Source organism: Bos mutus, chromosome 4 (genome assembly GCF_027580195.1).
Source record: "Bos mutus isolate GX-2022 chromosome 4, NWIPB_WYAK_1.1, whole genome shotgun sequence".
NCBI classification, from domain to species: Eukaryota; Metazoa; Chordata; class Mammalia; order Artiodactyla; family Bovidae; genus Bos; species Bos mutus.
Genome location: NC_091620.1, coordinates 89622953 through 89639704, shown reverse-complemented (window position 1 = coordinate 89639704; position 16752 = coordinate 89622953). Strand labels below are relative to the sequence as shown.

The 16752-nt window shown below is 37.8% G+C and overlaps 1 protein-coding gene across 3 annotated transcripts in view; it reads right to left on the bottom strand.

Moving 5' to 3' along the window:
* Positions 1 to 15925, bottom strand: part of MACC1 (MET transcriptional regulator MACC1) — a 100214-nt gene extending 84289 nt beyond the window's left edge. The window contains exon 1 of one of the 3 annotated variants that reach the window (XM_070369756.1): positions 15790 to 15925. The gene's annotated coding sequence lies outside the window, so the exon portion shown is untranslated. The remainder of the gene's footprint in view (positions 1 to 15789) is intronic. The other 2 variants (XM_070369755.1, XM_070369754.1) reach the window with 2 other exon arrangements.
* Positions 15926 to 16752: the final 827 nt, after the last annotated feature.

Sequence of the window (16752 nt, the reverse complement as noted above, 5' to 3'; positions counted from 1 at the left end):
TGACTCTGATTTTTCACATAATATATATCAAATTCTTTTGTCTGCCAGTAAATCTGTACATGTCCTTGTGTTCCCACTATCAATAAATTGAGGACTGAAAAACCTTGAGAGCATGGTTTATTTCACAAATGCCTCCAGATAAAAATTAAGAAAGTAGAATGTAATTGTATGATGTACAAAGATTTCAGACAAACTTTATCTTGTAAAGTTTTAAAAAGCCATATTTGAAAAATGAAGTTTAAAGTCATTATTCTTCCTACTCAACTTCAGATGAAACAGAAAAGTTTAAAACAAATTTTGATCAGCTAATAGTAGACTTAACATTTTGGTTTCTAGGAGAAATGCTTCCAAAGCTACCATTTATTCTTTGCTTTCATCCTTAAAATATATAGGCTTCCTTTGTCCACTAGAATATATATGTGATTTCATTTATAGAAATATTTATTAAATAAAAACCATTTCAACATAAACGATTTCAAGGATCATAAGAAGAAAATAGCACTCTCTAGTGATGAAACCCTGAAACACCAAAGTCATGAGGCAGACTGCCTTCCAGTTACTAGACTGACTCATCCAGGTAGAGAAAGAAAGAAGGGGAAGTTCTGAAGTCTGGGTATTAGCAAAGAAACCTCATGAAGACTACATACCTCTGGATGTCCTGGAGAACACAGGATACCTGGGGCATGAAGGAAAATGGTGGGAAGAGAAGCAAACTGTTGCCAAAAAGATATTAGATCAAAGCAATGCCTGATCCCCTTTCATGAGTGATGGAAAAAACCTGGCACTAATTAAACTAGTGCTTGGGTAAAGCCCCAGGGACTTTTCTGAACCAGAATCAAGCACTGGATCCAAAGGCAACATGGGAGATCGAGAGGGATAAAGAACCAAGTGTATCCAGACAGTTTCAGGGTGTAAACAATGAACAAAGCTGTACGGCCAAGGAATCAATTTAATGAACGCTGGTCTCCCAGTGGGCGGAGGGGATGAAAGGAAATCAACTGCCCAAGGTAAACACTGAAGGCTTATTTGGACAAGTGAACATTCTGTCCAGGCTCCACCCTTTGATAATTCAATCATGATTTGATAAGCTCCTGAAGTCTGACCCTGGTCCAAGCCTCCATTCTGGAGTTCTCAATACAGATCTCAGCCTCAATTTTAATCTCTTCATTTCCATTCTAATGAAGCAATATTTTAATAAAGGTTACCAATTTATAAGTCAAATTATATTTATATTATCCAAATAATTCAATTAGAAGAATAAATCTCATACCCCCCAAGAAGCCTTGATATATAACAAATCCTTCAAGGATAAGACAAAATAGGATTGAAAAATTATAATCTGAATCAGCAAAACAATGAATGAGTTCATGAAAAAGATCTTTATGAATCCTTTTTTCAATAGAAGCATGATGCTGAGACTGTGCAGGGAGAGGCTTTTCTAAGTTATTAAAGATTACAAAATACTTCTTAAAATGCAAAGCCCTTTATAAATAACTAGATCCCATTTGAGTTACTATTCTCCTGGCAATAAAAGGGAGGATAGTAATAATTGTAATTTGAATTTATGGAGGGCCTATCATCTCAGACACTTGTGCTTTTGAAAATCAGTTCATTAATCCTCAGGACTATCTTAGCAGAAAAAGTAGCCAGAGTACGAGCTCCTTTTGCAGATAAGAAATTGAGACACAGACAGATTATGTGATTTATACAATACACGCACAAAGAAGCTGGAAGTAGAAGAGAAAAGCATTAGTTACAAAGGTGGAAATGTGGTCCACAGATAAAGAGTTGGTAGATTTGACTTTCTCCTGCTTAGGCACATTAGGAAAAAAAAAAAAAGCACCATCCCAGCCAAAGCTATCAGGGCAAAGGGGATTTACACATATAAGGGATTTGAGAGTATATGGCAGAGAATGTGGCAGCAGCTCAACCCAGGACATACCACTGAAGTTACAGGTAAAGGGCTTGGCCTGCCTTGCCCAGCACAATGGACACTCTGGCACCCTCTTGACCTGTGCTCTAGCACTATCCTCCCCACCACACCCTCCAGCAACGTGAAGATCATTGCATAAACATGAAGAAATAACCACTTAGAACCATGCTCTAAAATAAGGATTAGAACGAGGGGATAGGAATCCACTTGCAATTCTTATCACCCGGTTTAAATAAAAAATAGATTTTATTTCAAAATAATTTTGTTTATATTGAAATGTTTAGATTTTAAAATGAATAAAATTAATGTTCTATAAAATTAATCAATATGAAATTTGTGAATTAAATGTATTTTCATAAAAGAAAAAGGTCTTCTGAACAGTTTTAAAGCAACTGTGAGTTAACTATTGCTGGTGTGGTTTAGTCCCTAAGTCATGTCCAACTCCTTTGCAACTCCTGCCAAGTTCCTCTGTCTATGGAATTTCCCAGGCAAGAAGACTGGAGTGGGTTGCCATTTTCCTCTTCAGGGGATCTTCCTGACTCAGGGACTGAAACCATATCTCCAGCATCACATGTGAACTCTTTACCACTGGGGAAGCCACTAGGGAAGCTGAGTAAACCGTGTGCATGTGTGCTCAGTCACGTCTGATCCTTTGGGGTCCCATGAACTGTAGCCCACCAGGCTCATTGCTTCATGGAATTTTCCAGGCAATAATACTGGAGTGGGTTGCCACTTCCTACTCCAGAGGATCTTCCTGCACCAGCAACGAAACCTGCATCTCTTGCACCTCCTGCATTGGCAGGGAGATTCTTTACCACTTGCACCACCTTGGAAACCCATATTATTCTACAATTATTAGCAAGATAGAGAATAAAGAAAAACAAGTGGCTATATCATTCTATATGCATACTCGCACATACACACGCTCTTTAAAAGATTACTAGAAACAGAGAGCTACAATTAAACATAAAAATGTCTCTCTCAGAAACAACCATTACTAAGTTATATTTCAAAATGATAAGAATAAAAATGGAAGAAAATCATGACACCCACGAAAGAAAACAGGTCACTGAGAGACTTCTGGTATCAACATTCTCAACCAACTTACTGATCATAACAACAAATCCTAAAAGAGAAAATAAACTGCTGTCAAACCTCAACAAGCAAGAGAGCATAGTTTAAGAACAGGGAATTTCAACTTCAGTAAACAGCCAAACTCAACTCAAGGCATGAGAGATCAAGCAATGTAATTAGATAAAAGGGGAGCCAAGCAATGCTCTCAACCGTCAGAACCTCATTTACTCTTTGCTTGAACCAAGAGAAACATCCTCATAGTTAGGCTCCCAAGATATCCCATGCCACCCAAGACTGGAAACATGAGTGTTATCTAATATTGGAAGCTTATAAAAGCCAGGCAATATTTTCATGACTATCCATGCTTCTAGGCAGAGTGGATACTCAGTGAGAACACCGGGTTCTATATGCTGACCAGCATCCATTCTGATAAGTTAGCATCCATGCCATAGCCATTGCTGAGTGTTTTTCATATTACTCAGTACCCAGGAAAGTGTCACCCTAAACCAACCCAGATAGTTGTACATCTTTCTTTTTTTTTCCCAAGGACTGACAAGTTTATTTCTGCAGTCAAGCCTTTTTATAGAAGCAGGAACAAAGAGCTTAAAGTATACGGCCAGCAGAGCGTATACGGGGTTAACACATAATCAGTAAAAACATTTCAAGGACAGCGCGCTCTAAGTGATCATGTGCTTATAGCACAACCCGTTTTCTCAAGTAACATCCCTATTTATTATTAAATCTTGGTGCCGAGCATAACCAAAGGCAGGAGATGTTTTTCTGTCCACAGTACAAAGCTGGGTACTTCTGGCCCTTCGCCATTTTCCCAAGGACTTTCTGCTTTTACGGCTATTTTGTACTATGCTTCCCAACAAGGAGGAGGAACAAAATCTCCACAAGGAAAAACTCTACAATGAAAATGAAGGAGAGCTGAGAGCAGGGAAAGACTGAAGATGAAGGAAAGTCGGATGAGGCAGCTGAGGAAGGGAAACCAGTACATGAGGTGGGGAGCAGGGTGAGGGGAAGGCGGTTGGTGAGGGGCAGCAAGATGAGGCAAAGTAAGGAAAGCACAGAGGATCTGAAGGTGAGGGAACTTCACCAGGTGAGGGCTGGTGGGAATCTGAGGCCAGCAGGGACCCAGTGTGGGCTGCCAGATAGCAGCAGGCTGAGAGTTGTGTGGCAGGAGAGCCAACAAAAAAACAGGCAGGGAAATGGGGAGTGGAGGATTCTTTGGAGCTCTTTTTAGGACTTCCAGGGGAGGCCTTTGTGCACTGAAGAGATGGTGAGAGAATATGGAGCCATGTCAAAGATTCAGGAAGAGCTAAGGACCTTCTGTTTCTGTTTTGCATATAGGGTCAATTGTATGGCTTTATTTTTATTTTAGATTTTATATATGAGTGATATCACATGGAATTTGTCTTTCTCTGTCTGGCTTACTACATCTTTCTTTTGTAAAGTCTTCAAATAACTGGGTATTATTTGGCAGGATAAATTTCTGTTTTTATGTTTCTTTATTTAAAAGCATATATTTTAAAGGAAAGAAGTGACACTATATCATCTGAATTTAAGAGTCAAATATAAAGATGACCTTAACTGGTGCTGGTAGGGCTTCCCTTTTGACTCAGCTGGTAAAGAATCTGCCTGCAGTACAGGAGACCTGGGTTCAATCCCTGGGTTGGGAAGATTCCCTGGAGAAGGGAAAGACTACCCACTCCAGTATTCTGGCCTGGAAAATTCCATGGACTGTATAGTCCATGGGATTGCAAAGAGCTGGACACAACAGGTGAGACCCAGAGGAAGGGGTACACAGTCTGTAGCAGTAACAACAGAGAGGGATGAAAGGAATAGCTGGGATCAGGAGATACAAGAGTGAGCCCCATTGTATCATGATGTGTTTATGAAAAGAACTCAAGGCTGAGCCATCTGGATTCATATTTTCTCCAATAAAACAGTTACATGTTCACACCATTAGATGTTTAGTGTGAAGCAACGGTTTTATTATGAATTTTGTATATTTATTTTGTAAAAACAATGGAAAGTAAACCTGGTCTTAAAACAATCTATGCATAACCAAGTCACTGAGTAGTTTCTCAGAGAACCATACAAAAGTGAAGGTGAAATATTAGTTAAGTGTAGTTATTTAGTATTTCACTATTGCTGCTAATGGAGAAGGAAATGGCAACCCACTCCAGTATTCTTGCCTGGAGAATCCCATGGACAGAGGAGCTTGGTGGACTACAGTCCATGGGGTCACAAGGAGTAGAACACAACTGAATGGCTAAACCAACAACATTGCTACTAAAATATTCCCCATTCATTAAAACAGTCTTTTAGTTGAATCTACATCTATAGGAATAAATTTTATAGATTGCAAAACAGGCTGTATTAGAAACTAGAAATGCCAGCAAATTTGAAAACTCAGCAGTGGCCAAAGGACTGGAAAAGGCCAGTTTTCATTCCAATCCCTAAGAAAGGCAATGCCAAAGAATCCTAAAACTACCACACAATTGTACTCATCTCACACACTAGCAAAGTAATGCTCAAAATTCTCCAAGCCAGTCTACAACAGTACATGAACTGTGAACTTCAAGATGTTCAATCTGGATTTAGAAAAGGCAGAGGAACCAGAGATCAAATTGCCAACATCTGTTGGATCATTGAAAAAGCAAGAGAGTTCCAGAAAAACATCTACTTCTGCTTTATTGACTATGCCAAAGCCTTTGACTGTGTGGATCACAATAAACTGTGGAAAATTCTTAAAATAATTGGAATACCAGACTGCCTGACGTGGCTCCTGAGAAATCTGTTTGCAGGTCAGGAAGCAACAGTTACAACTGAACATAGAACAGACTGATTCTAAATCAAGAAAGGCGTATGTCAAGGCTGTATATTGTTACCCTGCTTATTTAACTTATATGCAGAGTACATCATGAGAAATACTGGGCTGGAGGAAGCACAAGCTGGAATCAAGATTGCCGGGAGAAATATCAATAACCTCAGATATGCAGATGACACCACCCTTATGGGGAAAAGTAAAGAACTAAAAAGCCTCTTGATGAAAGTGAAAGAAGAGAGTGAAAAAGTTGGCTTAAAGCTCAACATTTAGAAAACAAAGATCATGGCATCCGGCCCCTTCATTTCATGGCAAAGAGATGGGGAAAACAATGGAAACAGTAAGCGACTTTATTTTATGGGGCTCCAAAATCACTACAGATGGTGACTGAAGTCATGAAATTAAAGGACACTTGCTCCTTGGAAGGAAAGCTATGACCAACCTAGACAGCATATTAAAAAAGCAGAGACATTACTTTACCAACAATGGTCCATCTAGTCAAGGCTATGGTTTTTCCAGTAGTCATGTATGGATGTGAGAGTTGGACTGTGAAGAAAACTGAGCACAGAAGAATTGATGCTTTTGAACTGTGGTGTTGGAGAAGACTCTTGAGAGTCCCTTGGACTGTAAGGAGATCCAATCAGTCCATCCTAAAGGAAATCAGTCCTGAATATTCATTGGAAGGACTGATGCTAAAGCTGAAACTTTGGCCACCTGATGCGAAGAACTGACTCATTGGAAAAGACCCTTATGCTGGGAAAGATTGATGCAGGAGGATAAAGGGATAATAGAGGATGAGGTGGTTGGATGACATCACTGACTCAATGGACACAAGTTTGAGTAAACTCCAGGAGTTGGTGATGGACAGGGGAAGCCTGATGTGCTGTAGTCCATGGGTTCGCAGAGTCTGGCACGATTGAGCAACTGAACTGAACTTAACTGACTGAGAAACTAGAAATAAGACTTGTTCCCCACCAATCCAGTAACACTGAGATGAGCAAATCTTCCTTCCCTTAGGGATTTCTAGATTTTAGGATATCCCCCATTGCATTCTGAAAGTAGAGTGAAACTAATTTTTTTTATCTTCTTGCCTTGAGGGTAAACCAGTGTGGTTTAGAGGAAAGATCAGGGGACCTGGAATCAAAGAAATTCAAGATTCTAAACCTCTTTGATTCTAGATTTTCATATTTACTAAGTGGGAACAATAACTATAATTTTCCCCTATGTTTCATGAGAATTAAACAGTTTAATGTCTGTGATAGGGAACAAAAATTCTGTGATTTGGGGAATATTCTATATCTGCTTTGTCAAATCACATAATCAATAGTTACTTGTAGCTACTGAATATTTGAAATAAGGCTAATGCAAATGAGAAACTGAATTTTTCATTTTTGCTAATTTTAATTAGCCTAAATTTTAATTAGTTTAATTAATTTAAATTTTAAAAGACACATTACCATACCAAATTCAGTTCAGTTCATTTCAGTCGCTCAGTCGTGTCCGACTCTCTGTGACCCCACGAACCATAGCACACCAGGCCTCCCTGTCCATCACCAACTCCCGGAGTTCACCCAAACCCATGTCCATCGAGTCAGTGATGCCATCCAGCCATCTCATCCTCTGTCGTCCCCTTCTCCTCCTGCCCCCAATCCTTCCCTGCATCAGGGTCTTTTCCAATGAGTCAACTCTTCTCATGAGATGGCCAAAGTACTGGAGTTTCAGCTTCAACATCAGTCCTTCCAATGAACACCCAGGACTGATCTCCTTTAGGATGGACTGGTTGGATCTCCTTGCAGTCCAAGGGACTCTCAAGAGTCTTCTAGAAATACTCTCTATACTCTGTCTACAGTAGTTTTAATTTCAGTTATTCTTACTGCAAGTTAATTACTCTGTTCTGGAAATTCATAGATACATTGTCTTTGTTTAAGAATGAGAGTTTTGCTTACATACAGGCAAAGATACACATGTAACCATTTGAAACAATTTGTGAGATGAATCAGAATGCAATTGTATTTTTGTCCACCACTTTCCTTTTAAAAACGTATTCACTGGGGGAAGTTTTTCCCAATACCACTGACGAAAATTCCCCAATTGGCCCCATGTATCTTTTGGTTACTCTGAGATTTAAAGAAAATTCTGTGGTTATTTAAAGTTGCAAAATACAGTTTTGATTCACGAATTAGAATGCCCCATCCAATATTTCCATCAGCATACCAACATTTTGGTGTAAGACCGATCTCCCTGCTCTTGTGCCCTACAAGTCTACAGGCTTCTGGAAAAGGAGTGCTGTGCACACCTTCTCTTTTTCTACCTCACTTCCTCTGTCACCCAACTTGCAAGCTCCTGTTACTGAAGCCTCCAAAATTGGAGAATAAGGAAGAAAAAGGAGAAATAAACAGAACATTTTTACTCTATTAGTGTGATTGAAAGTTGGCTTTGGCTCTGCAGTGTTTATTACTGACACTGTGTATGGGGGTGAGTGTGTGCACATGTACATGAGTGAGCTTTGGGGAATCCTCAGAAGCTTATAACTGTATCACCTGTGAACTGAGCAATGCATCTAATTCTTCTGTTAGTGATGTCCCCCTTAGCTCTGCGTTTCTAGAGGAAAACACATTAAGCTTTCCAGGAGTATATAGCAAAGCCACTTCCTCTATGTTTGAGATAAAAAAGACCATCCCTCACTTCTACCTCTCCACACTGGGTTAGCTCTTCAAAAATCATTCTTATAAAATCCTCTCAGTGTTTTATTCTCCCTTTATTTTTCCTTATAACCTGGAGGTGGGTGAGGAGTCAATACTTGTGAAAATATTCCCAACTTGGGATTTTAGTCAGAAAACAGTTATCTTAGAATCTTGGCCAAATTTTCCAATTTAACCTCCTTGACCACTCTTGCTCTGTTAATTGTAGCCAAAATCTAGAAATTACATAAAAATCAACAATATGAGACCAATAAAAATCTTTGGCATATCCACAGCCATTGCGGGAAAAAAATAATGTGGTTTTCTCATATGCAATGATATGGGTCAATCACTGAGATATATTAAGTAAAAAAAGGAAAGGCACTAGACATTCCATATGTTTACAATATTTCTTACTGGAAAGAGTTGGAAAAAACTGAAAGCTGCCATGTCGTACTTATGAGGAGAGAATTCACAGACTAGAAATCTGAAACCTGGAGTTTCAGCTTACTTCACGTTCTATATGCTAACATATTATTTGCATTTTCTTATTGTGGCAAGAATTACTTTACATTTTTTCTTTAATATCTTTGTAAATATATTTACATACACAGTAAGGCCTCTATTCATTGCTTAATTTTTTAAAGTTTTTCTATTTGGCACAAAGTCTCCAACATCTTTTTTCAGCCCTGACATTCTGACACAGTTGTGTCTATACCCAAGTGAAATGCCCTTTCCAAATAACTGACCACGTCATTTATAAATAAGATTTAGAAACTTGAATGAAACACCATGGACTGAATAAATCAGTCTATATTTTTCCATAAATAGGTGAGCTATAACATACTTTTTTTTTTTTTTGCACATGATAATACAGAAAAATAGGCTGGATTACAGGCAGAACATAAAAATGCATCCATACTGTATGCTTGCAATCTACATGTAAATACTGAGGAATTAACCTTTACAACTAGAAAACAATGTTCAATTATTGATATTCAAAAACAAGTAATGTTTTTATTGAATATTCAGTTTATTAAAACCATCCAAAAAGAGAATGGTTTAGTAAGCAGAGGTTGTTTACTTTGCTTAAGACTTGCTATTTTTCAAATAGCAAAGGATAAAAAGGTTTCTCCTAGCACTCTAGTTTGAGGATTGAGAATTATATTTCTGTATAGGTATTGAGGAGAAAGTTTCAGAAAATTAAAAAGTTTGATATATGAAATGATATGTCAGTTAATAAAATTTATTTTCTTTTGAACATTAAAAAATTGGAAGAGAAATACACCTAAAGTTTTACTCTGATAAATTTTCATTAGGTCAAAACTGGCTACTTTCTAGGATCTCCTACCATGGTCCCCCTCTTCTCACCACACACTCCAGCCTCTGTTAGGCTTTCCTATGCTTTGCAACTCCCACCTTATTTCTTACATAGCATTATCAACTGTATACACATGCTTATCACTCCCTCAATCTTCGTATCCCCAGGACTAAGTAAAGCTCAGGTTGAATTAATGTTTGTGTGCTCAGTCGCTTCAGTCATGTCCAACTCTGTATGATGCTATGTCACCTGCCAGGCTCCTCTGTCCATGGGATTCTTCAGGCAAAAATACTGGAGTGGTTGCCATGCCCTCCTCCAGGGGATCTTCCTGACCCAGGGATTGAACCCTGTCCTTTGTGTCTCCTGCATTGGCAGGCGGGGTTTTACCACTAGAGCCACCTGGGAAGCCCGCTGAATTAATGTTTACTGAATAAATAATTGAATAATGCCACTCACCCCACAGTGACTCACACTGATTCCTCACTGCCTTCAGAATAAAGTGCACAATTCTTAGGCTGATATTTGAAAATGCTTCATAATTATAAGCAATCTATCTTTCCAATCTTATTTCCTTCATCTTTTGCCCCCAATTCCCCGAATACTACATCACCAACCACACTTACCTATGGAGAGAGATGGGGTCTTTTTTGTTCACTGCTGTGTCCCACAGTTTAGGTCAGTGCCTCACACACAACAGATGTTCAGAAATTATTTGTTGAGTCAATGGCTGGATAAATTAATTTTACCAAATATATTTTGTACTTTCTATTTCCTTATATTTTATAAGTAGCTACTCCCTTTGTTTTTGCCTCTTTAACTTCCTTTCTCTAATTTCCAAGGCTCAGTAAAGTTTGATCATTTATGAAAATCATTTCCAGGTTTCCTAGGCAAAATTAAATTTTCTCCATACAAATATAGACTTATTTGACACTTCTCATCACTTCATTATGCTCTTTTTATCTTATTAAATAGTGGCTAGATTTTAAACTTTTGGAAGTTTAGGACTATGCTACTTTGATGTCTCTTTTTCCAGTCTGCTCCCACCTACCTTTTATCACTTGTCTTAGCTGGAATAGTCTGAGTAGATACAAATTTCACCACCTCTTACTATTGACATGGTATTTCTGTGAATCAGTTTCTTTATCTCTAAAATGGCAGAACATCATTATCTTAACCCTCAAATTAATTAAGTCATATATTTCGCTTAAAGGACTTAAGACAGTATTTGGTACATGGTATCATTATTATTATTAATACAAAAGTGAAAAGGCTGGCTTAAAACTCAACATTCAAAAAATGAAGATGATGGCATCTGGTCCTATCTTCATTGCAAATAGTTGGGGAAAAAGTGGAAATAGTGGCAGATTTAATTTTCTTGGGCTTGAAAATCACTGTGAACAGTGACTGCAGCCATGAAATTAAGACTTGCTCCTTGGAAGGAAAGTTATGACAAACCTAGACAGAATATTAAAAAGCAGATATATCACTTGACCAACAAAGGTCCAGTAGTCATATACGGATGTGAGAGTTGGACCATAAAAAAGGCTGAGCACCAAAGAATTGATGCTTTCAAACTGTGGTGCTGGAGAAGACTCTTGAGAGTCCCTTGGACAGCAAGGAGATCAAACCAGTCAATCCTAAAGGAACTCAACCCTGAATATTCTTTGGAAGGACTGATGCTGAAGCTCAAACTTCAATACTTTGCCAACCTGTTTCAAAGAACTGACTCACTGGAAAAGACCCTGATGCTGGTAAAGATTGAAGGCACAAGGAAAAGGGGGTGGCAGAGGAAAAGATGGTTAGATAGCATCACTGATTCAATGGACATGAATTTGAGCAAATTGTGGGAGATAGTGAAGGCCATGGAAGCCCACTGTGCACGGAATAACAGAGAGTCGGGCATGACTTAGTGATTGAGCAACAACAATGTCTACTAAATAGAAAATTCAGTTGCTCTCTCACACCATAGGTTGAGAAACAAGGAAGTTGATTTAAGATCAAATTTTGCACTATATTTTAGAGATTACAATGCTACAAACATATCTGAGTCTCCAAGATGCCAAAAGTATCTGGTTTTCAGTTACATCTGGAGAGATAATTTATTTAGAGCATTTAAGATAAATAAGTGTCTTGAGATTAGGGAGAAACAGGAATTCTCCTTCACTGTGTATGAACAAAATATGGGATAAATATTTTAGAAGGCAATTCATCAGTATCTCATAAATTTGAAGATATACATGACTATGGTTCAGCAAATCTATGAAATATTCACTAAAATAAATCTTACATTTGTATACAACTGGCATGTATAAGATTATTTATAATTCTACTTATGATAGCAAAATACCATGCTGCTATGAAAACTAATAAGTTGTACTACAAAAATCAATATGGATTATCCTCAAAAGTACGAGGTTAAAAGAACAGAGCAAGTTGCAGTTGAACACTGTATACACTAGGGTTTTTATAAAATCTTTCAACTTTAAAACAAGCTTATATAATATTTATGGATATGTTCAATGGCAGTAGAAATAGTAAAATATAAAAATAAAGGTAGACAAAAGAATAAAAGCATACAACAGAGAGAAAATCTACAAAGACTGAAAAGCAGTAACTGCTGAAGTAGCAAAGGGAGAAACAGAACCAGGTAGAGCACTTGATTTTTTTTAATTTCTAAATTTTTTTTTTTTTTTGCTAGACTGGAAGGTGAGTGTGCAAGGCTTTATGATATCTGTCTATCTTTAAATGGAAATCTACTATGTATTGTATTTTTTAGGAAAACTTCCAAATTAAGTGCTCTTCCCAATGGAAACAGAAGACAAAAACTCCCCTCTACCATTCCTGGAAATTAAACCCAGTGGTCAGTCTCCTGGCTAGAGATGATGTTTCTGTTTTTTCCCAGGAAGGCTCTTACAAAGAAGCGTCATCACTGAGCAAGTAGTGACTATAGTAATCAAGAGAGAAACTCTGAGACAAAATAAAGCTGTGGAAGCAGTCAATCTAGTCTTCTTTCCCCTCTCCATCCCTAGATACCTGGAGATTCTCTTTCTTCAGCAAGCCTCTATGAGTGAGGCATGAGGAAGAACAGAACTGCTTCATCTTACTGAAAGAGGTGCTTGCTTGCTGTCTCTATTTCTCTTGCCAGTTCTGATGGCTCTCCAGAATTCCAATTCCACAGGATTAACAATGCAGTTTCCCTTTCCACTGAAAGGTCAGCTTAGCTCCGATTTCAAATTGCCTGAAGCACATTTCCCCCAAAAGAACTAGCTCCCCTCTCTTTTGCTTCAGTATTACTGTTATTCTCTCAGGCCCAAGCTTAAAAACTCAAAAGCATTTTGACTGTTATCATTTATTATTATTATAAATTATTATTATTGTTGTTTTGCTATTGAATTCCCATCCCCCTCTTCCATTTTCATTCCCAGCACCTGTTATTTATTCCAGACACTATGAACTCCCCTTCCTCTGAGATTCTGGGTATGTATTTCTTCCATGTTCAGGGAAGTCATTCCACTTTGTTTTTGACCCACTCACATTCAAGTTTTCGAATTTATTTTTTTCTGTCCTCTAATTATTACAGTTCAAGCAAAGACTTATGGAAACTTCTTTAATCTCATGATCCTGAGCACCATATACTCTAAACAGTAGGAATGAACCAACAGTGAGGCCAGGAATGACTTGAGTGACATGAATTAGCACTTTCTGCCTTTAGCTATTTATAAGTACATACCTCCTCTAGTAGAATAGGATCCCCTCAAGGGCTATGCCTCAGTCACTCTAACCCCAAAGCCCAGCCCAGTGGGAGGACATTGTAGGACTGTTAGAAGTAATTGTTAAGTGAATAAATGGCATGTCCTAGAGAGAGTAGACTATAAATGACATTCAACAGCAAAAGTAATGCCCTTTTGGATAGTATACTATATTTATCAACTGATTCTGCAGCTTTCCTTCTCCTTTGTTTTCACTTTAATCCTACCCTGGACTTCCTGACATAGTTCCTGAGAGAGTTTACATTTAAATGATATATCCCATGCAAAACTTTACACACTTGTCACAAATACCAGTTACTATCACCTTCTGCTGCTGCTAAGTCGCTTCAGTCGTGTCCGACTCTGTGCGACCCCATAGACGGCAGCCCACCAGGCTCCCCCGTCCCTGGGATTCTCCAGGCAAGAACACTGGAGTGGGTTGCCATTTCCTTCTCTAATGCATGAAAGTGAAAAGTGAAAAGTGAAAGTGAAGTCGCTCAGTCGTGTCTGACTCTTCGAGACCCCATGGACTGCAGCCTACCAGGTTCCTCCACCCATGGGATTTTTCAGGCAAGAGTACTGGAGTGGGTTGCCATTGCCTTCTCAGTTATCACCAAATACCATAGAAGACACATAGCTTTAATAGACAGCTAGGCATTGGTGTAGTCTTTCAAGAGATTTTCCAAATATTTAACAATGACATACTTTCATTGTATGTTATTAAATTTAAAATCAATTTCATTTCAAATTGCCTTTTGTCCTCCAAATTAGCTAATACATTTTAAGACAGGATCTGTTAAACACCATCCTGTCTTAAAATGTATTAGCTAAACACCATCCTGTCTTAATAGTCTTTATTATCTCTAAGACAGACACATAAAATTATCTGTTTATAAATTAGGTCCAGGGAAGGTGAGAACACCAAAATAAATAAAACATTTAAGCTGTTTCTAAAGTTTTTAAGTAAGTTGTAACCAAACTGTGACTTCACAATTCCTATATTCTGTACAGTAATGATGAAATCTCACTATTATAAATTAATCACATAATTAAGTTATGGAGGATATAAAAGGATCTCCACAAAAATAGTGATGACTTTAAGAATACAGCAAAATTGCATTATCCTCTCTGCTAATTATTATTATGTAAAAACCAGAGATTAACACAGGTGATCCAATATCAACCCTAAAATCAGACCCACTGAAAATGGATTTAGACATGTTTTAAGGAGTCAGAGATATTTTCATAAATAAGAGGCACCAGAATTCTAACTACGCACTCCTTGATCTGGTTTTTTTAAATTGTGGTAAAAACACATGATGTAAAACTTACCATCTTAACCATTTGTAAGTGTAGAGCACGGCACTGTTAAGTGTATGTACATTATTGTGCAATCAATCTTTAGAACATTTTCAAATTGCAAAACTGAAACTCGTTACCTACTAAATATTTCCTATTTCCCCCTCTCCCTAACCCCTGGCAACCACAATTCTACTTTCTGTTTCCATGAATTTGACTACTCTTAATACCTCATATAAGTGGAATCCTACAATAAATTATCCCTTTAATCTGTTTTTGAAGCTGAATTGAAACTTCATTATGAAGAAAGTCCACCCTCCAGTAGCTATTGTCTAGGCATCTATTCAGCATAATGCACAACACTCATTTATACTATTAATCCAGTGAAGTAGGTTTTATACCCACCTTACAAGTGTGGAAATGGGGGCTCCACAAGGTGAAATATTGTGCCAAAGTTCACACATCTAAGAAGTAGGGCCACTGAATCTAGCTTTATCTGACTTTAACATCCACAGTCTTTTCAACACAGCTGTTGCCTTTTGAAATATTTTAAAGTTTCAAAGGATTTCAACCATCCACATGTTTGAAGTCAGTCAAAGTGGGGTTCTATTGTTGTTGTTGTTTATACCTGACTTTGAAGGTAGCATGTCTTATTGTTCTTTTCATAAGGTATTTCATCCTATGCCATGTCTCAGGTATTTATTTTATGTGTTAAAATTTATTCTAAACCATGTCCCACAAACCCACAGAGTGTCAATTACTTTCTCTTTTTCTTTCCCAAGGAGGCCTTGGGAAGGAAGAAATATTTACTTTATTCAATTGTTCTGGAAATGACACAATTTCCTATTTGTACCATATATCAATAGTGAAAAGAATTAATTTTTAAAAGCAGCACTTACAATTGCAGAAATGAACCCCAGTCTCTTCAGTTCAGGAACATTATTTGGTAGAGTGAATGGAAGTCTTTCTACCCAAAACCAAGGACTCCTTACAAACGTGCCTTGCTCTGTATGTGGCGCCTGAACTATTACTTACTGAGCCACCTGGGACTAGGAGTCCTTGTGGTATGACTCCAGGCTGCTCAACCGGAAACCCTAACAGAGAGAAGAACTACAATACCCACAATTCAAATTTCTCACCTGAAACCGGGAGAAGAGGGTGCAGCTTTGCTCTGGGAAGGTGGAAAAGCAAAGCAAAAAGTAAACATGTATGTATTGGGTGGGTATATTTAAGAACAATTTGTAAATACGAAATTATATCTATAAAAGGAAACCAAAAAAAGGTTTGATGTTTGCCAACAAGAAGGTGCCCTCACTGTTGGAACGAAAAAGACTTTATGCAAACAAATCCTCATTCAGCTGTGCAACCTGCCACACCAGATTCTCTTTCAGTGATTCAGGGCAGAGATGCCTCATTACCTTGTGCAACAGATGAATGAGAACTTCCCAGGTAAATCCTGAAAGCCTCTAGTTAATCCTGCATCAGCATTGTGATTGTCACTCACAGGTGCTAAAGGGTATAATAGAAACATTTTACCCTTCAATTTGTAAATGCGCTGGATTACTTTAAATGTGATTTTAAAATGTGAACAAGATGAAACTTGTTGATATTTTCTATCATTTTCCTTTCCATTCCCTGATTTTGTGTTTTCCTTCTGTGCATTCCAACATTACCTCTGATTGCTCAAAACTCAAAAATAAGAAAATTGGAAGGAAAAATAGAAATTTTAAAACTTGGGTAAAAGTAAAGGTGCAATAATTGTTTCACGTCTTTGCGACACTGGGAAAGTGTTAGAAACAAACAAAACCTAAAAAATGTATTTTCTCCTTTTATTCATACAGCATCTGTCTCTAGCCTTTCCT